The following is a 20,739-nucleotide window of genomic DNA, read 5'->3' as shown; positions in this document are numbered from 1 at the left end:
CAGACTATAAAAGAGAACCCAACCCAAAAAGTTTGGTTGATTAGTCTGTGGCATTCTGTTAAACTGTTGCTTATGGCGGTCTCTGTGAGCTTCTCAGCGACATTCAGCCAGCCAGGTATCCTGCCTGCAGTAGATGGAATGTGGCAATGGAACGCTGGCTGCGCGTGTCATAATAGGCTCTGAGCCTTTATATACCTGTGCACAGCAGCAGCCACCTTCAGTCTGCTGCTGGACAGCCAGCAGCAGCAGCAGCAGGAGAGGTATGTAATCAGGAGCCCTCCTGCTAAGGGTAGACAGCTGCTCGTTCCACCCCACCCCCCGCCTTAATTGGTTCTCCTCCCTTCCAACGGTGTTGAGGCGGGTGGGAACAGCAGGGGGTGAAGGTGCTGTGTTTAAAGAGGTGGAGTTATGCAGATCTAAAACGCGTGGATTGCAGCAGCAGCAAGCCGAAAAGTGCAGGCATGTAAGGGATCTAGAGGTTGACAACATGTCTTCTTAACGGGAGTCCAGGAGCTCATCTCCACAAATGGACTTTTCAGGATCCTTGGGTGGCTCCGTAGTTTGAAACCAATTCTGGTTATCGCTTCTCGGCCTTTTGGCTAAGATCAAGTGTAGTATCTGTTCTTATCAGTTTAATATCTGATACGTCCCCTATCTGGGGACCATATATTAAATGGATTTTTAGAACAGGGAGATGGAAAAAGAGCTTGCTCTGTCCACTCCACGCATTGACCTGGTATTGCAGTATCTCCAGGACCGGTGCACCCCTTCTTTAATGCAGTTTCTAAAATCAGAAAGAATTGAATTCAATGTTTTTTCTTCATTTTGCTTGTTTGTCGGATTTGGGGATGGACTCTTTGGCTTTGCTTTTCTTCTCCTCATTGGATTTTTCATGTTCAAAGTTGCAGAAGCCAGATTACAAGCTCATTTTGGTTCAACTTCAGCAACTGTGCATTGCATTGCCATGTAATGTGATGCAATGCTATCTTTCTAGCTCTCCCTTTTTACTTCCTTTTGGATAAACAGACATATTAGGCAAGCATTTTGGAGCTTTCACCTAAATAACTACAGGTGGTGAGATAAGCTGCACAATATAATTGATCTTTCAGTATATTGTTGCACACACACCATCTATTTAGCAAATGCCCTTGTTATCAACAGCAGCCTTTTAAACTCACCTGAGCTAACAGGTATGTGCGCTGGTTACTCTGCTGCGCTTAAAATTTCTTTTTTGGTTTGCTACAATGCCTTTTCTGAAACGTTGTCTCCTTCTGCTGGAACACTGACTTCTTTCATTTAATGCCTGCAGACTATAAAAGAGAACCCAACCCAAAAAGTTTGGTTGATTAGTCTGTGGCATTCTGTTAAACTGTTGCTTATGGCGGTCTCTGTGAGCTTCTCAGCGACATTCAGCCAGCCAGGTATCCTGCCTGCAGTAGATGGAATGTGGCAATGGAACGCTGGCTGCGCGTGTCATAATAGGCTCTGAGCCTTTATATACCTGTGCACAGCAGCAGCCACCTTCAGTCTGCTGCTGGACAGCCAGCAGCAGCAGCAGCAGGAGAGGTATGTAATCAGGAGCCCTCCTGCTAAGGGTAGACAGCTGCTCGTTCCACCCCACCCCCCGCCTTAATTGGTTCTCCTCCCTTCCAACGGTGTTGAGGCGGGTGGGAACAGCAGGGGGTGAAGGTGCTGTGTTTAAAGAGGTGGAGTTATGCAGATCTAAAACGCGTGGATTGCAGCAGCAGCAAGCCGAAAAGTGCAGGCATGTAAGGGATCTAGAGGTTGACAACATGTCTTCTTAACGGGAGTCCAGGAGCTCATCTCCACAAATGGACTTTTCAGGATCCTTGGGTGGCTCCGTAGTTTGAAACCAATTCTGGTTATCGCTTCTCGGCCTTTTGGCTAAGATCAAGTGTAGTATCTGTTCTTATCAGTTTAATATCTGATACGTCCCCTATCTGGGGACCATATATTAAATGGATTTTTAGAACAGGGAGATGGAAAAAGAGCTTGCTCTGTCCACTCCACGCATTGACCTGGTATTGCAGTATCTCCAGGACCGGTGCACCCCTTCTTTAATGCAGTTTCTAAAATCAGAAAGAATTGAATTCAATGTTTTTTCTTCATTTTGCTTGTTTGTCGGATTTGGGGATGGACTCTTTGGCTTTGCTTTTCTTCTCCTCATTGGATTTTTCATGTTCAAAGTTGCAGAAGCCAGATTACAAGCTCATTTTGGTTCAACTTCAGCAACTGTGCATTGCATTGCCATGTAATGTGATGCAATGCTATCTTTCTAGCTCTCCCTTTTTACTTCCTTTTGGATAAACAGACATATTAGGCAAGCATTTTGGAGCTTTCACCTAAATAACTACAGGTGGTGAGATAAGCTGCACAATATAATTGACCTTTCAGTATATTGTTGCACACACACCATCTATTTAGCAAATGCCCTTGTTATCAACAGCAGCCTTTTAAACTCACCTGAGCTAACAGGTATGTGCGCTGGTTACTCTGCTGCACTTAAAATTTCTTTTTTGGTTTGCTACAATGCCTTTTCTGAAACGTTGTCTCCTTCTGCTGGAACACTGACTTCTTTCATTTAATGCCTGCAGACTATAAAAGAGAACCCAACCCAAAAAGTTTGGTTGATTAGTCTGTGGCATTCTGTTAAACTGTTGCTTATGGCGGTCTCTGTGAGCTTCTCAGCGACATTCAGCCAGCCAGGTATCCTGCCTGCAGTAGATGGAATGTGGCAATGGAACGCTGGCTGCGCGTGTCATAATAGGCTCTGAGCCTTTATATACCTGTGCACAGCAGCAGCCACCTTCAGTCTGCTGCTGGACAGCCAGCAGCAGCAGCAGCAGGAGAGGTATGTAATCAGGAGCCCTCCTGCTAAGGGTAGACAGCTGCTCGTTCCACCCCACCCCCCGCCTTAATTGGTTCTCCTCCCTTCCAACGGTGTTGAGGCGGGTGGGAACAGCAGGGGGTGAAGGTGCTGTGTTTAAAGAGGTGGAGTTATGCAGATCTAAAATGCGTGGATTGCAGCAGCAGCAAGCCGAAAAGTGCAGGCATGTAAGGGATCTAGAGGTTGACAACATGTCTTCTTAACGGGAGTCCAGGAGCTCATCTCCACAAATGGACTTTTCAGGATCCTTGGGTGGCTCCGTAGTTTGAAACCAATTCTGGTTATCGCTTCTCGGCCTTTTGGCTAAGATCAAGTGTAGTATCTGTTCTTATCAGTTTAATATCTGATACGTCCCCTATCTGGGGACCATATATTAAATGGATTTTTAGAACAGGGAGATGGAAAAAGAGCTTGCTCTGTCCACTCCACGCATTGACCTGGTATTGCAGTATCTCCAGGACCGGTGCACCCCTTCTTTAATGCAGTTTCTAAAATCAGAAAGAATTGAATTCAATGTTTTTTGTTCATTTTGCTTGTTTGTCGGATTTGGGGATGGACTCTTTGGCTTTGCTTTTCTTCTCCTCATTGGATTTTTCATGTTCAAAGTTGCAGAAGCCAGATTACAAGCTCATTTTGGTTCAACTTCAGCAACTGTGCATTGCATTGCCATGTAATGTGATGCAATGCTATCTTTCTAGCTCTCCCTTTTTACTTCCTTTTGGATAAACAGACATATTAGGCAAGCATTTTGGAGCTTTCACCTAAATAACTACAGGTGGTGAGATAAGCTGCACAATATAATTGACCTTTCAGTATATTGTTGCACACACACCATCTATTTAGCAAATGCCCTTGTTATCAACAGCAGCCTTTTAAACTCACCTGAGCTAACAGGTATGTGCGCTGGTTACTCTGCTGCGCTTAAAATTTCTTTTTTGGTTTGCTACAATGCCTTTTCTGAAACGTTGTCTCCTTCTGCTGGAACACTGACTTCTTTCATTTAATGCCTGCAGACTATAAAAGAGAACCCAACCCAAAAAGTTTGGTTGATTAGTCTGTGGCATTCTGTTAAACTGTTGCTTATGGCGGTCTCTGTGAGCTTCTCAGCGACATTCAGCCAGCCAGGTATCCTGCCTGCAGTAGATGGAATGTGGCAATGGAACGCTGGCTGCGCGTGTCATAATAGGCTCTGAGCCTTTATATACCTGTGCACAGCAGCAGCCACCTTCAGTCTGCTGCTGGACAGCCAGCAGCAGCAGCAGCAGGAGAGGTATGTAATCAGGAGCCCTCCTGCTAAGGGTAGACAGCTGCTCGTTCCACCCCACCCCCCGCCTTAATTGGTTCTCCTCCCTTCCAACGGTGTTGAGGCGGGTGGGAACAGCAGGGGGTGAAGGTGCTGTGTTTAAAGAGGTGGAGTTATGCAGATCTAAAACGCGTGGATTGCAGCAGCAGCAAGCCGAAAAGTGCAGGCATGTAAGGGATCTAGAGGTTGACAACATGTCTTCTTAACGGGAGTCCAGGAGCTCATCTCCACAAATGGACTTTTCAGGATCCTTGGGTGGCTCCGTAGTTTGAAACCAATTCTGGTTATCGCTTCTCGGCCTTTTGGCTAAGATCAAGTGTAGTATCTGTTCTTATCAGTTTAATATCTGATACGTCCCCTATCTGGGGACCATATATTAAATGGATTTTTAGAACAGGGAGATGGAAAAAGAGCTTGCTCTGTCCACTCCACGCATTGACCTGGTATTGCAGTATCTCCAGGACCGGTGCACCCCTTCTTTAATGCAGTTTCTAAAATCAGAAAGAATTGAATTCAATGTTTTTTGTTCATTTTGCTTGTTTGTCGGATTTGGGGATGGACTCTTTGGCTTTGCTTTTCTTCTCCTCATTGGATTTTTCATGTTCAAAGTTGCAGAAGCCAGATTACAAGCTCATTTTGGTTCAACTTCAGCAACTGTGCATTGCATTGCCATGTAATGTGATGCAATGCTATCTTTCTAGCTCTCCCTTTTTACTTCCTTTTGGATAAACAGACATATTAGGCAAGCATTTTGGAGCTTTCACCTAAATAACTACAGGTGGTGAGATAAGCTGCACAATATAATTGACCTTTCAGTATATTGTTGCACACACACCATCTATTTAGCAAATGCCCTTGTTATCAACAGCAGCCTTTTAAACTCACCTGAGCTAACAGGTATGTGCGCTGGTTACTCTGCTGCGCTTAAAATTTCTTTTTTGGTTTGCTACAATGCCTTTTCTGAAACGTTGTCTCCTTCTGCTGGAACACTGACTTCTTTCATTTAATGCCTGCAGACTATAAAAGAGAACCCAACCCAAAAAGTTTGGTTGATTAGTCTGTGGCATTCTGTTAAACTGTTGCTTATGGCGGTCTCTGTGAGCTTCTCAGCGACATTCAGCCAGCCAGGTATCCTGCCTGCAGTAGATGGAATGTGGCAATGGAACGCTGGCTGCGCGTGTCATAATAGGCTCTGAGCCTTTATATACCTGTGCACAGCAGCAGCCACCTTCAGTCTGCTGCTGGACAGCCAGCAGCAGCAGCAGCAGGAGAGGTATGTAATCAGGAGCCCTCCTGCTAAGGGTAGACAGCTGCTCGTTCCACCCCACCCCCCGCCTTAATTGGTTCTCCTCCCTTCCAACGGTGTTGAGGCGGGTGGGAACAGCAGGGGGTGAAGGTGCTGTGTTTAAAGAGGTGGAGTTATGCAGATCTAAAATGCGTGGATTGCAGCAGCAGCAAGCCGAAAAGTGCAGGCATGTAAGGGATCTAGAGGTTGACAACATGTCTTCTTAACGGGAGTCCAGGAGCTCATCTCCACAAATGGACTTTTCAGGATCCTTGGGTGGCTCCGTAGTTTGAAACCAATTCTGGTTATCGCTTCTCGGCCTTTTGGCTAAGATCAAGTGTAGTATCTGTTCTTATCAGTTTAATATCTGATACGTCCCCTATCTGGGGACCATATATTAAATGGATTTTTAGAACAGGGAGATGGAAAAAGAGCTTGCTCTGTCCACTCCACGCATTGACCTGGTATTGCAGTATCTCCAGGACCGGTGCACCCCTTCTTTAATGCAGTTTCTAAAATCAGAAAGAATTGAATTCAATGTTTTTTGTTCATTTTGCTTGTTTGTCGGATTTGGGGATGGACTCTTTGGCTTTGCTTTTCTTCTCCTCATTGGATTTTTCATGTTCAAAGTTGCAGAAGCCAGATTACAAGCTCATTTTGGTTCAACTTCAGCAACTGTGCATTGCATTGCCATGTAATGTGATGCAATGCTATCTTTCTAGCTCTCCCTTTTTACTTCCTTTTGGATAAACAGACATATTAGGCAAGCATTTTGGAGCTTTCACCTAAATAACTACAGGTGGTGAGATAAGCTGCACAATATAATTGACCTTTCAGTATATTGTTGCACACACACCATCTATTTAGCAAATGCCCTTGTTATCAACAGCAGCCTTTTAAACTCACCTGAGCTAACAGGTATGTGCGCTGGTTACTCTGCTGCGCTTAAAATTTCTTTTTTGGTTTGCTACAATGCCTTTTCTGAAACGTTGTCTCCTTCTGCTGGAACACTGACTTCTTTCATTTAATGCCTGCAGACTATAAAAGAGAACCCAACCCAAAAAGTTTGGTTGATTAGTCTGTGGCATTCTGTTAAACTGTTGCTTATGGCGGTCTCTGTGAGCTTCTCAGCGACATTCAGCCAGCCAGGTATCCTGCCTGCAGTAGATGGAATGTGGCAATGGAACGCTGGCTGCGCGTGTCATAATAGGCTCTGAGCCTTTATATACCTGTGCACAGCAGCAGCCACCTTCAGTCTGCTGCTGGACAGCCAGCAGCAGCAGCAGCAGGAGAGGTATGTAATCAGGAGCCCTCCTGCTAAGGGTAGACAGCTGCTCATTCCACCCCACCCCCCGCCTTAATTGGTTCTCCTCCCTTCCAACGGTGTTGAGGCGGGTGGGAACAGCAGGGGGTGAAGGTGCTGTGTTTAAAGAGGTGGAGTTATGCAGATCTAAAACGCGTGGATTGCAGCAGCAGCAAGCCGAAAAGTGCAGGCATGTAAGGGATCTAGAGGTTGACAACATGTCTTCTTAACGGGAGTCCAGGAGCTCATCTCCACAAATGGACTTTTCAGGATCCTTGGGTGGCTCCGTAGTTTGAAACCAATTCTGGTTATCGCTTCTCGGCCTTTTGGCTAAGATCAAGTGCAGTGATTTAGCGATTGCTGCCTTGGTTTTGGTTGGAGGTGTCTAGGGTACCTGGCTCGTCGGCCTTGGGGGATCGTCCTTACCTAATTGTGGGGACTTCACCCCCTTGCTGCTATAGGCGTGTCGGCTTAGTCCCCAGACAACGGGAAGTGATCATACTCGCTCCTTCTGTGTGTTGGAGTGGAGATTACGCTCATTCTGTTGGAGAATCATGGCAACAGAGGCGGAGTTGTGGCCGAAGTTGGAGGTTCCAGAACATGCACGTGTGGAGACCGCTTTCCGGATTTTTGTCCGGAGAGACTGTCAGAAGGTTAAGGACTTTCGGTTTATTATGAAGGAGATCATCTTGGGTGTCGCAAAGGTGAATAAAGAAGACATCGTGGCAGTTATGGATTATCCCCAAAAGGGTGTCTATGACGTGTTTTTTGAGTCTAGGAAGATTTTGGAGAACTATATGGATTCTTTTGATGAATTGAGACATGAGAAGTTTGTTGGAATTCGGTTTCAACGTCACGTATTTAGTAGTGAAAAGATGGTGACAGTGAAAATGTTTTCACCACTGGTTCCAGAAGAGGACATTGTCACGTTTTTGAGTGGTTTTGCCAAGTCTGTAGTATCAAAAGGTAAAGTAATGAATGAATTCGGAGTATGGACGGGAAAGTGGAAATTTTTTGTGGAATTTAACATGAACAAGGATAGGAGTTTTTCCTACCCGCCTCAAAGGTTTAAGCTTGGTAAAGTAAGTGGGAATTTATTCTTTAATGGGATGGATTCCTTTTGTTCAATTTGTGAGGTATATGGTCATAAACGTGAAGACTGTACTGCAGAAAAGTGTTGGAAGTGTAAAGCGGAAGGACATGTTTCTAAATCATGTCCAGTAGAAAGGAATAAGTGTAACCTGTGTATGGAAATTGGGCATAGGTTTAAGGAATGCCCAAAGAGAAAGAGTAATAAGGAGAAGATGGAAAGTGCAAAGGCGGAAAAGAAAGAAAAAAAGAAGACGGTAGAGGTTCAGAGGCAAACAGAAGAGGAGGAAGCTGATAAAGAAATGGACAAAGTTAAAAAAGGAATTGCGGAAATGAAGGGAAGTGGTGTGTGTTTTGAAGCTTTTTTTCCAAAGGTAATCGCAAGTGTGAAGGCAAATAAAGAGAGGTTTTTTGAAACCTATAAGGTGGGAAGGACATGGATAGATTATGTGAATACAAACTTTGAATCTTTCTCGCAAGAGAAAGGACTGTTGGAGTATCTAACATATTATGCGTTGAAGGGAGGAATGCAGTAATGTGTTTTGTTTCCTTCCTCTATATATTATGTGTCTGAGAGGAAATACTGGTTGTTGTTTTGTTTTTTTTGTATATGCATTAAATAATGTTTTTTTGTTTTAAAATGACACGATGATGGATTTGGTCCATCACCGTTTTCAGAAGTATGGAATCGAGATGGTACTTGTAATCTGAGTGTTAAGAAAAAAAAAAAAAAAAAAATCTGTTCTTATCAGTTTAATATCTGATACGTCCCCTATCTGGGGACCATATATTAAATGGATTTTTAGAACAGGGAGATGGAAAAAGAGCTTGCTCTGTCCACTCCACGCATTGACCTGGTATTGCAGTATCTCCAGGACCGGTGCACCCCTTCTTTAATGCAGTTTCTAAAATCAGAAAGAATTGAATTCAATGTTTTTTGTTCATTTTGCTTGTTTGTCGGATTTGGGGATGGACACTTTGGCTTTGCTTTTCTTCTCCTCATTGGATTTTTCATGTTCAAAGTTGCAGAAGCCAGATTACAAGCTCATTTTGGTTCAACTTCAGCAACTGTGCATTGCATTGCCATGTAATGTGATGCAATGCTATCTTTCTAGCTCTCCCTTTTTACTTCCTTTTGGATAAACAGACATATTAGGCAAGCATTTTGGAGCTTTCACCTAAATAACTACAGGTGGTGAGATAAGCTGCACAATATAATTGACCTTTCAGTATATTGTTGCACACACACCATCTATTTAGCAAATGCCCTTGTTATCAACAGCAGCCTTTTAAACTCACCTGAGCTAACAGATATGTGCGCTGGTTACTCTGCTGCGCTTAAAATTTCTTTTTTGGTTTGCTACAATGCCTTTTCTGAAACGTTGTCTCCTTCTGCTGGAACACTGACTTCTTTCATTTAATGCCTGCAGACTATAAAAGAGAACCCAACCCAAAAAGTTTGGTTGATTAGTCTGTGGCATTCTGTTAAACTGTTGCTTATGGCGGTCTCTGTGAGCTTCTCAGCGACATTCAGCCAGCCAGGTATCCTGCCTGCAGTAGATGGAATGTGGCAATGGAACGCTGGCTGCGCGTGTCATAATAGGCTCTGAGCCTTTATATACCTGTGCACAGCAGCAGCCACCTTCAGTCTGCTGCTGGACAGCCAGCAGCAGCAGCAGCAGGAGAGGTATGTAATCAGGAGCCCTCCTGCTAAGGGTAGACAGCTGCTCGTTCCACCCCACCCCCCGCCTTAATTGGTTCTCCTCCCTTCCAACGGTGTTGAGGCGGGTGGGAACAGCAGGGGGTGAAGGTGCTGTGTTTAAAGAGGTGGAGTTATGCAGATCTAAAACGCGTGGATTGCAGCAGCAGCAAGCCGAAAAGTGCAGGCATGTAAGGGATCTAGAGGTTGACAACATGTCTTCTTAACGGGAGTCCAGGAGCTCATCTCCACAAATGGACTTTTCAGGATCCTTGGGTGGCTCCGTAGTTTGAAACCAATTCTGGTTATCGCTTCTCGGCCTTTTGGCTAAGATCAAGTGTAGTATCTGTTCTTATCAGTTTAATATCTGATACGTCCCCTATCTGGGGACCATATATTAAATGGATTTTTAGAACAGGGAGATGGAAAAAGAGCTTGCTCTGTCCACTCCACGCATTGACCTGGTATTGCAGTATCTCCAGGACCGGTGCACCCCTTCTTTAATGCAGTTTCTAAAATCAGAAAGAATTGAATTCAATGTTTTTTGTTCATTTTGCTTGTTTGTCGGATTTGGGGATGGACTCTTTGGCTTTGCTTTTCTTCTCCTCATTGGATTTTTCATGTTCAAAGTTGCAGAAGCCAGATTACAAGCTCATTTTGGTTCAACTTCAGCAACTGTGCATTGCATTGCCATGTAATGTGATGCAATGCTATCTTTCTAGCTCTCCCTTTTTACTTCCTTTTGGATAAACAGACATATTAGGCAAGCATTTTGGAGCTTTCACCTAAATAACTACAGGTGGTGAGATAAGCTGCACAATATAATTGACCTTTCAGTATATTGTTGCACACACACCATCTATTTAGCAAATGCCCTTGTTATCAACAGCAGCCTTTTAAACTCACCTGAGCTAACAGATATGTGCGCTGGTTACTCTGCTGCGCTTAAAATTTCTTTTTTGGTTTGCTACAATGCCTTTTCTGAAACGTTGTCTCCTTCTGCTGGAACACTGACTTCTTTCATTTAATGCCTGCAGACTATAAAAGAGAACCCAACCCAAAAAGTTTGGTTGATTAGTCTGTGGCATTCTGTTAAACTGTTGCTTATGGCGGTCTCTGTGAGCTTCTCAGCGACATTCAGCCAGCCAGGTATCCTGCCTGCAGTAGATGGAATGTGGCAATGGAACGCTGGCTGCGCGTGTCATAATAGGCTCTGAGCCTTTATATACCTGTGCACAGCAGCAGCCACCTTCAGTCTGCTGCTGGACAGCCAGCAGCAGCAGCAGCAGGAGAGGTATGTAATCAGGAGCCCTCCTGCTAAGGGTAGACAGCTGCTCGTTCCACCCCACCCCCCGCCTTAATTGGTTCTCCTCCCTTCCAACGGTGTTGAGGCGGGTGGGAACAGCAGGGGGTGAAGGTGCTGTGTTTAAAGAGGTGGAGTTATGCAGATCTAAAACGCGTGGATTGCAGCAGCAGCAAGCCGAAAAGTGCAGGCATGTAAGGGATCTAGAGGTTGACAACATGTCTTCTTAACGGGAGTCCAGGAGCTCATCTCCACAAATGGACTTTTCAGGATCCTTGGGTGGCTCCGTAGTTTGAAACCAATTCTGGTTATCGCTTCTCGGCCTTTTGGCTAAGATCAAGTGTAGTATCTGTTCTTATCAGTTTAATATCTGATACGTCCCCTATCTGGGGACCATATATTAAATGGATTTTTAGAACAGGGAGATGGAAAAAGAGCTTGCTCTGTCCACTCCACGCATTGACCTGGTATTGCAGTATCTCCAGGACCGGTGCACCCCTTCTTTAATGCAGTTTCTAAAATCAGAAAGAATTGAATTCAATGTTTTTTGTTCATTTTGCTTGTTTGTCGGATTTGGGGATGGACTCTTTGGCTTTGCTTTTCTTCTCCTCATTGGATTTTTCATGTTCAAAGTTGCAGAAGCCAGATTACAAGCTCATTTTGGTTCAACTTCAGCAACTGTGCATTGCATTGCCATGTAATGTGATGCAATGCTATCTTTCTAGCTCTCCCTTTTTACTTCCTTTTGGATAAACAGACATATTAGGCAAGCATTTTGGAGCTTTCACCTAAATAACTACAGGTGGTGAGATAAGCTGCACAATATAATTGACCTTTCAGTATATTGTTGCACACACACCATCTATTTAGCAAATGCCCTTGTTATCAACAGCAGCCTTTTAAACTCACCTGAGCTAACAGGTATGTGCGCTGGTTACTCTGCTGCGCTTAAAATTTCTTTTTTGGTTTGCTACAATGCCTTTTCTGAAACGTTGTCTCCTTCTGCTGGAACACTGACTTCTTTCATTTAATGCCTGCAGACTATAAAAGAGAACCCAACCCAAAAAGTTTGGTTGATTAGTCTGTGGCATTCTGTTAAACTGTTGCTTATGGCGGTCTCTGTGAGCTTCTCAGCGACATTCAGCCAGCCAGGTATCCTGCCTGCAGTAGATGGAATGTGGCAATGGAACGCTGGCTGCGCGTGTCATAATAGGCTCTGAGCCTTTATATACCTGTGCACAGCAGCAGCCACCTTCAGTCTGCTGCTGGACAGCCAGCAGCAGCAGCAGCAGGAGAGGTATGTAATCAGGAGCCCTCCTGCTAAGGGTAGACAGCTGCTCGTTCCACCCCACCCCCCGCCTTAATTGGTTCTCCTCCCTTCCAACGGTGTTGAGGCGGGTGGGAACAGCAGGGGGTGAAGGTGCTGTGTTTAAAGAGGTGGAGTTATGCAGATCTAAAACGCGTGGATTGCAGCAGCAGCAAGCCGAAAAGTGCAGGCATGTAAGGGATCTAGAGGTTGACAACATGTCTTCTTAACGGGAGTCCAGGAGCTCATCTCCACAAATGGACTTTTCAGGATCCTTGGGTGGCTCCGTAGTTTGAAACCAATTCTGGTTATCGCTTCTCGGCCTTTTGGCTAAGATCAAGTGTAGTATCTGTTCTTATCAGTTTAATATCTGATACGTCCCCTATCTGGGGACCATATATTAAATGGATTTTTAGAACAGGGAGATGGAAAAAGAGCTTGCTCTGTCCACTCCACGCATTGACCTGGTATTGCAGTATCTCCAGGACCGGTGCACCCCTTCTTTAATGCAGTTTCTAAAATCAGAAAGAATTGAATTCAATGTTTTTTGTTCATTTTGCTTGTTTGTCGGATTTGGGGATGGACTCTTTGGCTTTGCTTTTCTTCTCCTCATTGGATTTTTCATGTTCAAAGTTGCAGAAGCCAGATTACAAGCTCATTTTGGTTCAACTTCAGCAACTGTGCATTGCATTGCCATGTAATGTGATGCAATGCTATCTTTCTAGCTCTCCCTTTTTACTTCCTTTTGGATAAACAGACATATTAGGCAAGCATTTTGGAGCTTTCACCTAAATAACTACAGGTGGTGAGATAAGCTGCACAATATAATTGACCTTTCAGTATATTGTTGCACACACACCATCTATTTAGCAAATGCCCTTGTTATCAACAGCAGCCTTTTAAACTCACCTGAGCTAACAGGTATGTGCGCTGGTTACTCTGCTGCGCTTAAAATTTCTTTTTTGGTTTGCTACAATGCCTTTTCTGAAACGTTGTCTCCTTCTGCTGGAACACTGACTTCTTTCATTTAATGCCTGCAGACTATAAAAGAGAACCCAACCCAAAAAGTTTGGTTGATTAGTCTGTGGCATTCTGTTAAACTGTTGCTTATGGCGGTCTCTGTGAGCTTCTCAGCGACATTCAGCCAGCCAGGTATCCTGCCTGCAGTAGATGGAATGTGGCAATGGAACGCTGGCTGCGCGTGTCATAATAGGCTCTGAGCCTTTATATACCTGTGCACAGCAGCAGCCACCTTCAGTCTGCTGCTGGACAGCCAGCAGCAGCAGCAGCAGGAGAGGTATGTAATCAGGAGCCCTCCTGCTAAGGGTAGACAGCTGCTCATTCCACCCCACCCCCCGCCTTAATTGGTTCTCCTCCCTTCCAACGGTGTTGAGGCGGGTGGGAACAGCAGGGGGTGAAGGTGCTGTGTTTAAAGAGGTGGAGTTATGCAGATCTAAAACGCGTGGATTGCAGCAGCAGCAAGCCGAAAAGTGCAGGCATGTAAGGGATCTAGAGGTTGACAACATGTCTTCTTAACGGGAGTCCAGGAGCTCATCTCCACAAATGGACTTTTCAGGATCCTTGGGTGGCTCCGTAGTTTGAAACCAATTCTGGTTATCGCTTCTCGGCCTTTTGGCTAAGATCAAGTGCAGTGATTTAGCGATTGCTGCCTTGGTTTTGGTTGGAGGTGTCTAGGGTACCTGGCTCGTCGGCCTTGGGGGATCGTCCTTACCTAATTGTGGGGACTTCACCCCCTTGCTGCTATAGGCGTGTCGGCTTAGTCCCCAGACAACGGGAAGTGATCATACTCGCTCCTTCTGTGTGTTGGAGTGGAGATTACGCTCATTCTGTTGGAGAATCATGGCAACAGAGGCGGAGTTGTGGCCGAAGTTGGAGGTTCCAGAACATGCACGTGTGGAGACCGCTTTCCGGATTTTTGTCCGGAGAGACTGTCAGAAGGTTAAGGACTTTCGGTTTATTATGAAGGAGATCATCTTGGGTGTCGCAAAGGTGAATAAAGAAGACATCGTGGCAGTTATGGATTATCCCCAAAAGGGTGTCTATGACGTGTTTTTTGAGTCTAGGAAGATTTTGGAGAACTATATGGATTCTTTTGATGAATTGAGACATGAGAAGTTTGTTGGAATTCGGTTTCAACGTCACGTATTTAGTAGTGAAAAGATGGTGACAGTGAAAATGTTTTCACCACTGGTTCCAGAAGAGGACATTGTCACGTTTTTGAGTGGTTTTGCCAAGTCTGTAGTATCAAAAGGTAAAGTAATGAATGAATTCGGAGTATGGACGGGAAAGTGGAAATTTTTTGTGGAATTTAACATGAACAAGGATAGGAGTTTTTCCTACCCGCCTCAAAGGTTTAAGCTTGGTAAAGTAAGTGGGAATTTATTCTTTAATGGGATGGATTCCTTTTGTTCAATTTGTGAGGTATATGGTCATAAACGTGAAGACTGTACTGCAGAAAAGTGTTGGAAGTGTAAAGCGGAAGGACATGTTTCTAAATCATGTCCAGTAGAAAGGAATAAGTGTAACCTGTGTATGGAAATTGGGCATAGGTTTAAGGAATGCCCAAAGAGAAAGAGTAATAAGGAGAAGATGGAAAGTGCAAAGGCGGAAAAGAAAGAAAAAAAGAAGACGGTAGAGGTTCAGAGGCAAACAGAAGAGGAGGAAGCTGATAAAGAAATGGACAAAGTTAAAAAAGGAATTGCGGAAATGAAGGGAAGTGGTGTGTGTTTTGAAGCTTTTTTTCCAAAGGTAATCGCAAGTGTGAAGGCAAATAAAGAGAGGTTTTTTGAAACCTATAAGGTGGGAAGGACATGGATAGATTATGTGAATACAAACTTTGAATCTTTCTCGCAAGAGAAAGGACTGTTGGAGTATCTAACATATTATGCGTTGAAGGGAGGAATGCAGTAATGTGTTTTGTTTCCTTCCTCTATATATTATGTGTCTGAGAGGAAATACTGGTTGTTGTTTTGTTTTTTTTGTATATGCATTAAATAATGTTTTTTTGTTTTAAAATTACACGATGATGGATTTGGTCCATCACCGTTTTCAGAAGTATGGAATCGAGATGGTACTTGTAATCTGAGTGTTAAGAAAAAAAAAAAAAAAAAAATCTGTTCTTATCAGTTTAATATCTGATACGTCCCCTATCTGGGGACCATATATTAAATGGATTTTTAGAACAGGGAGATGGAAAAAGAGCTTGCTCTGTCCACTCCACGCATTGACCTGGTATTGCAGTATCTCCAGGACCGGTGCACCCCTTCTTTAATGCAGTTTCTAAAATCAGAAAGAATTGAATTCAATGTTTTTTGTTCATTTTGCTTGTTTGTCGGATTTGGGGATGGACACTTTGGCTTTGCTTTTCTTCTCCTCATTGGATTTTTCATGTTCAAAGTTGCAGAAGCCAGATTACAAGCTCATTTTGGTTCAACTTCAGCAACTGTGCATTGCATTGCCATGTAATGTGATGCAATGCTATCTTTCTAGCTCTCCCTTTTTACTTCCTTTTGGATAAACAGACATATTAGGCAAGCATTTTGGAGCTTTCACCTAAATAACTACAGGTGGTGAGATAAGCTGCACAATATAATTGACCTTTCAGTATATTGTTGCACACACACCATCTATTTAGCAAATGCCCTTGTTATCAACAGCAGCCTTTTAAACTCACCTGAGCTAACAGGTATGTGCGCTGGTTACTCTGCTGCGCTTAAAATTTCTTTTTTGGTTTGCTACAATGCCTTTTCTGAAACGTTGTCTCCTTCTGCTGGAACACTGACTTCTTTCATTTAATGCCTGCAGACTATAAAAGAGAACCCAACCCAAAAAGTTTGGTTGATTAGTCTGTGGCATTCTGTTAAACTGTTGCTTATGGCGGTCTCTGTGAGCTTCTCAGCGACATTCAGCCAGCCAGGTATCCTGCCTGCAGTAGATGGAATGTGGCAATGGAACGCTGGCTGCGCGTGTCATAATAGGCTCTGAGCCTTTATATACCTGTGCACAGCAGCAGCCACCTTCAGTCTGCTGCTGGACAGCCAGCAGCAGCAGCAGCAGGAGAGGTATGTAATCAGGAGCACTCCTGCTAAGGGTAGACAGCTGCTCGTTCCACCCCACCCCCCGCCTTAATTGGTTCTCCTCCCTTCCAACGGTGTTGAGGCGGGTGGGAACAGCAGGGGGTGAAGGTGCTGTGTTTAAAGAGGTGGAGTTATGCAGATCTAAAACGCGTGGATTGCAGCAGCAGCAAGCCGAAAAGTGCAGGCATGTAAGGGATCTAGAGGTTGACAACATGTCTTCTTAACGGGAGTCCAGGAGCTCATCTCCACAAATGGACTTTTCAGGATCCTTGGGTGGCTCCGTAGTTTGAAACCAATTCTGGTTATCGCTTCTCGGCCTTTTGGCTAAGATCAAGTGTAGTATCTGTTCTTATCAGTTTAATATCTGATACGTCCCCTATCTGGGGACCATATATTAAATGGATTTTTAGAACAGGGAGATGGAAAAAGAGCTTGCTCTGTCCACTCCACGCATTGACCTGGTATTGCAGTATCTCCAGGACCGGTGCACCCCTTCTTTAATGCAGTTTCTAAAATCAGAAAGAATTGAATTCAATGTTTTTTGTTCATTTTGCTTGTTTGTCGGATTTGGGGATGGACACTTTGGCTTTGCTTTTCTTCTCCTCATTGGATTTTTCATGTTCAAAGTTGCAGAAGCCAGATTACAAGCTCATTTTGGTTCAACTTCAGCAACTGTGCATTGCATTGCCATGTAATGTGATGCAATGCTATCTTTCTAGCTCTCCCTTTTTACTTCCTTTTGGATAAACAGACATATTAGGCAAGCATTTTGGAGCTTTCACCTAAATAACTACAGGTGGTGAGATAAGCTGCACAATATAATTGACCTTTCAGTATATTGTTGCACACACACCATCTATTTAGCAAATGCCCTTGTTATCAACAGCAGCCTTTTAAACTCACCTGAGCTAACAGGTATGTGCGCTGGTTACTCTGCTGCGCTTAAAATTTCTTTTTTGGTTTGCTACAATGCCTTTTCTGAAACGTTGTCTCCTTCTGCTGGAACACTGACTTCTTTCATTTAATGCCTGCAGACTATAAAAGAGAACCCAACCCAAAAAGTTTGGTTGATTAGTCTGTGGCATTCTGTTAAACTGTTGCTTATGGCGGTCTCTGTGAGCTTCTCAGCGACATTCAGCCAGCCAGGTATCCTGCCTGCAGTAGATGGAATGTGGCAATGGAACGCTGGCTGCGCGTGTCATAATAGGCTCTGAGCCTTTATATACCTGTGCACAGCAGCAGCCACCTTCAGTCTGCTGCTGGACAGCCAGCAGCAGCAGCAGCAGGAGAGGTATGTAATCAGGAGCCCTCCTGCTAAGGGTAGACAGCTGCTCGTTCCACCCCACCCCCCGCCTTAATTGGTTCTCCTCCCTTCCAACGGTGTTGAGGCGGGTGGGAACAGCAGGGGGTGAAGGTGCTGTGTTTAAAGAGGTGGAGTTATGCAGATCTAAAACGCGTGGATTGCAGCAGCAGCAAGCCGAAAAGTGCAGGCATGTAAGGGATCTAGAGGTTGACAACATGTCTTCTTAACGGGAGTCCAGGAGCTCATCTCCACAAATGGACTTTTCAGGATCCTTGGGTGGCTCCGTAGTTTGAAACCAATTCTGGTTATCGCTTCTCGGCCTTTTGGCTAAGATCAAGTGTAGTATCTGTTCTTATCAGTTTAATATCTGATACGTCCCCTATCTGGGGACCATATATTAAATGGATTTTTAGAACAGGGAGATGGAAAAAGAGCTTGCTCTGTCCACTCCACGCATTGACCTGGTATTGCAGTATCTCCAGGACCGGTGCACCCCTTCTTTAATGCAGTTTCTAAAATCAGAAAGAATTGAATTCAATGTTTTTTGTTCATTTTGCTTGTTTGTCGGATTTGGGGATGGACTCTTTGGCTTTGCTTTTCTTCTCCTCATTGGATTTTTCATGTTCAAAGTTGCAGAAGCCAGATTACAAGCTCATTTTGGTTCAACTTCAGCAACTGTGCATTGCATTGCCATGTAATGTGATGCAATGCTATCTTTCTAGCTCTCCCTTTTTACTTCCTTTTGGATAAACAGACATATTAGGCAAGCATTTTGGAGCTTTCACCTAAATAACTACAGGTGGTGAGATAAGCTGCACAATATAATTGACCTTTCAGTATATTGTTGCACACACACCATCTATTTAGCAAATGCCCTTGTTATCAACAGCAGCCTTTTAAACTCACCTGAGCTAACAGGTATGTGCGCTGGTTACTCTGCTGCGCTTAAAATTTCTTTTTTGGTTTGCTACAATGCCTTTTCTGAAACGTTGTCTCCTTCTGCTGGAACACTGACTTCTTTCATTTAATGCCTGCAGACTATAAAAGAGAACCCAACCCAAAAAGTTTGGTTGATTAGTCTGTGGCATTCTGTTAAACTGTTGCTTATGGCGGTCTCTGTGAGCTTCTCAGCGACATTCAGCCAGCCAGGTATCCTGCCTGCAGTAGATGGAATGTGGCAATGGAACGCTGGCTGCGCGTGTCATAATAGGCTCTGAGCCTTTATATACCTGTGCACAGCAGCAGCCACCTTCAGTCTGCTGCTGGACAGCCAGCAGCAGCAGCAGCAGGAGAGGTATGTAATCAGGAGCCCTCCTGCTAAGGGTAGACAGCTGCTCGTTCCACCCCACCCCCCGCCTTAATTGGTTCTCCTCCCTTCCAAGGGTGTTGAGGCGGGTGGGAACAGCAGGGGGTGAAGGTGCTGTGTTTAAAGAGGTGGAGTTATGCAGATCTAAAACGCGTGGATTGCAGCAGCAGCAAGCCGAAAAGTGCAGGCATGTAAGGGATCTAGAGGTTGACAACATGTCTTCTTAACGGGAGTCCAGGAGCTCATCTCCACAAATGGACTTTTCAGGATCCTTGGGTGGCTCCGTAGTTTGAAACCAATTCTGGTTATCGCTTCTCGGCCTTTTGGCTAAGATCAAGTGTAGTATCTGTTCTTATCAGTTTAATATCTGATACGTCCCCTATCTGGGGACCATATATTAAATGGATTTTTAGAACAGGGAGATGGAAAAAGAGCTTGCTCTGTCCACTCCACGCATTGACCTGGTATTGCAGTATCTCCAGGACCGGTGCACCCCTTCTTTAATGCAGTTTCTAAAATCAGAAAGAATTGAATTCAATGTTTTTTGTTCATTTTGCTTGTTTGTCGGATTTGGGGATGGACTCTTTGGCTTTGCTTTTCTTCTCCTCATTGGATTTTTCATGTTCAAAGTTGCAGAAGCCAGATTACAAGCTCATTTTGGTTCAACTTCAGCAACTGTGCATTGCATTGCCATGTAATGTGATGCAATGCTATCTTTCTAGCTCTCCCTTTTTACTTCCTTTTGGATAAACAGACATATTAGGCAAGCATTTTGGAGCTTTCACCTAAATAACTACAGGTGGTGAGATAAGCTGCACAATATAATTGACCTTTCAGTATATTGTTGCACACACACCATCTATTTAGCAAATGCCCTTGTTATCAACAGCAGCCTTTTAAACTCACCTGAGCTAACAGGTATGTGCGCTGGTTACTCTGCTGCGCTTAAAATTTCTTTTTTGGTTTGCTACAATGCCTTTTCTGAAACGTTGTCTCCTTCTGCTGGAACACTGACTTCTTTCATTTAATGCCTGCAGACTATAAAAGAGAACCCAACCCAAAAAGTTTGGTTGATTAGTCTGTGGCATTCTGTTAAACTGTTGCTTATGGCGGTCTCTGTGAGCTTCTCAGCGACATTCAGCCAGCCAGGTATCCTGCCTGTAGTAGATGGAATGTGGCAATGGAACGCTGGCTGCGCGTGTCATAATAGGCTCTGAGCCTTTATATACCTGTGCACAGCAGCAGCCACCTTCAGTCTGCTGCTGGACAGCCAGCAGCAGCAGCAGCAGGAGAGGTATGTAATCAGGAGCCCTCCTGCTAAGGGTAGACAGCTGCTCGTTCCACCCCACCCCCCGCCTTAATTGGTTCTCCTCCCTTCCAACGGTGTTGAGGCGGGTGGGAACAGCAGGGGGTGAAGGTGCTGTGTTTAAAGAGGTGGAGTTATGCAGATCTAAAACGCGTGGATTGCAGCAGCAGCAAGCCGAAAAGTGCAGGCATGTAAGGGATCTAGAGGTTGACAACATGTCTTCTTAACGGGAGTCCAGGAGCTCATCTCCACAAATGGACTTTTCAGGATCCTTGGGTGGCTCCGTAGTTTGAAACCAATTCTGGTTATCGCTTCTCGGCCTTTTGGCTAAGATCAAGTGTAGTATCTGTTCTTATCAGTTTAATATCTGATACGTCCCCTATCTGGGGACCATATATTAAATGGATTTTTAGAACAGGGAGATGGAAAAAGAGCTTGCTCTGTCCACTCCACGCATTGACCTGGTATTGCAGTATCTCCAGGACCGGTGCACCCCTTCTTTAATGCAGTTTCTAAAATCAGAAAGAATTG

At 44.4% G+C, this 20,739-nt stretch overlaps 14 non-coding genes across 14 annotated transcripts; all 14 read left to right on the top strand.

Moving 5' to 3' along the window:
- Window positions 1-579: 579 nt before the first annotated feature.
- Window positions 580-770, top strand: LOC141214611 (U2 spliceosomal RNA). Its single transcript, XR_012283812.1, has one exon. It is a non-coding gene; the product is annotated as a U2 spliceosomal RNA (small nuclear RNA).
- A 1,115-nt stretch (window positions 771-1,885) lies between these two features.
- Window positions 1,886-2,076, top strand: LOC141214610 (U2 spliceosomal RNA). The gene has a single exon (XR_012283811.1). It is a non-coding gene; the product is annotated as a U2 spliceosomal RNA (small nuclear RNA).
- A 1,115-nt stretch (window positions 2,077-3,191) lies between these two features.
- On the top strand, window positions 3,192-3,382 carry LOC141214608 (U2 spliceosomal RNA). Its single transcript, XR_012283810.1, has one exon. It is a non-coding gene; the product is annotated as a U2 spliceosomal RNA (small nuclear RNA).
- Window positions 3,383-4,497: 1,115 nt separating this feature from the next.
- LOC141214607 (U2 spliceosomal RNA) lies at window positions 4,498-4,688 on the top strand. The gene has a single exon (XR_012283809.1). It is a non-coding gene; the product is annotated as a U2 spliceosomal RNA (small nuclear RNA).
- A 1,115-nt stretch (window positions 4,689-5,803) lies between these two features.
- On the top strand, window positions 5,804-5,994 carry LOC141214606 (U2 spliceosomal RNA). Its single transcript, XR_012283808.1, has one exon. It is a non-coding gene; the product is annotated as a U2 spliceosomal RNA (small nuclear RNA).
- A 2,599-nt stretch (window positions 5,995-8,593) lies between these two features.
- LOC141214973 (U2 spliceosomal RNA) lies at window positions 8,594-8,779 on the top strand. Its single transcript, XR_012284147.1, has one exon. It is a non-coding gene; the product is annotated as a U2 spliceosomal RNA (small nuclear RNA).
- A 1,115-nt stretch (window positions 8,780-9,894) lies between these two features.
- Window positions 9,895-10,085, top strand: LOC141214604 (U2 spliceosomal RNA). The gene has a single exon (XR_012283806.1). It is a non-coding gene; the product is annotated as a U2 spliceosomal RNA (small nuclear RNA).
- A 1,115-nt stretch (window positions 10,086-11,200) lies between these two features.
- On the top strand, window positions 11,201-11,391 carry LOC141214603 (U2 spliceosomal RNA). The gene has a single exon (XR_012283805.1). It is a non-coding gene; the product is annotated as a U2 spliceosomal RNA (small nuclear RNA).
- A 1,115-nt stretch (window positions 11,392-12,506) lies between these two features.
- Window positions 12,507-12,697, top strand: LOC141214602 (U2 spliceosomal RNA). The gene has a single exon (XR_012283804.1). It is a non-coding gene; the product is annotated as a U2 spliceosomal RNA (small nuclear RNA).
- A 2,599-nt stretch (window positions 12,698-15,296) lies between these two features.
- On the top strand, window positions 15,297-15,482 carry LOC141214972 (U2 spliceosomal RNA). The gene has a single exon (XR_012284146.1). It is a non-coding gene; the product is annotated as a U2 spliceosomal RNA (small nuclear RNA).
- Window positions 15,483-16,597: 1,115 nt separating this feature from the next.
- On the top strand, window positions 16,598-16,788 carry LOC141214601 (U2 spliceosomal RNA). Its single transcript, XR_012283803.1, has one exon. It is a non-coding gene; the product is annotated as a U2 spliceosomal RNA (small nuclear RNA).
- Window positions 16,789-17,903: 1,115 nt separating this feature from the next.
- LOC141214600 (U2 spliceosomal RNA) lies at window positions 17,904-18,094 on the top strand. Its single transcript, XR_012283802.1, has one exon. It is a non-coding gene; the product is annotated as a U2 spliceosomal RNA (small nuclear RNA).
- Window positions 18,095-19,209: 1,115 nt separating this feature from the next.
- LOC141214598 (U2 spliceosomal RNA) lies at window positions 19,210-19,400 on the top strand. The gene has a single exon (XR_012283800.1). It is a non-coding gene; the product is annotated as a U2 spliceosomal RNA (small nuclear RNA).
- A 1,115-nt stretch (window positions 19,401-20,515) lies between these two features.
- Window positions 20,516-20,706, top strand: LOC141214597 (U2 spliceosomal RNA). The gene has a single exon (XR_012283799.1). It is a non-coding gene; the product is annotated as a U2 spliceosomal RNA (small nuclear RNA).
- Window positions 20,707-20,739: the final 33 nt, after the last annotated feature.

Source organism: Phyllobates terribilis, unplaced genomic scaffold (assembly GCF_046119375.1).
Source record: "Phyllobates terribilis strain yellow unplaced genomic scaffold, ASM4611937v1 Scaffold_223__1_contigs__length_3252167, whole genome shotgun sequence".
Classification (NCBI taxonomy): domain Eukaryota; kingdom Metazoa; phylum Chordata; class Amphibia; order Anura; family Dendrobatidae; genus Phyllobates; species Phyllobates terribilis.
This window is presented reverse-complemented; position numbering and strand designations above follow the sequence as displayed.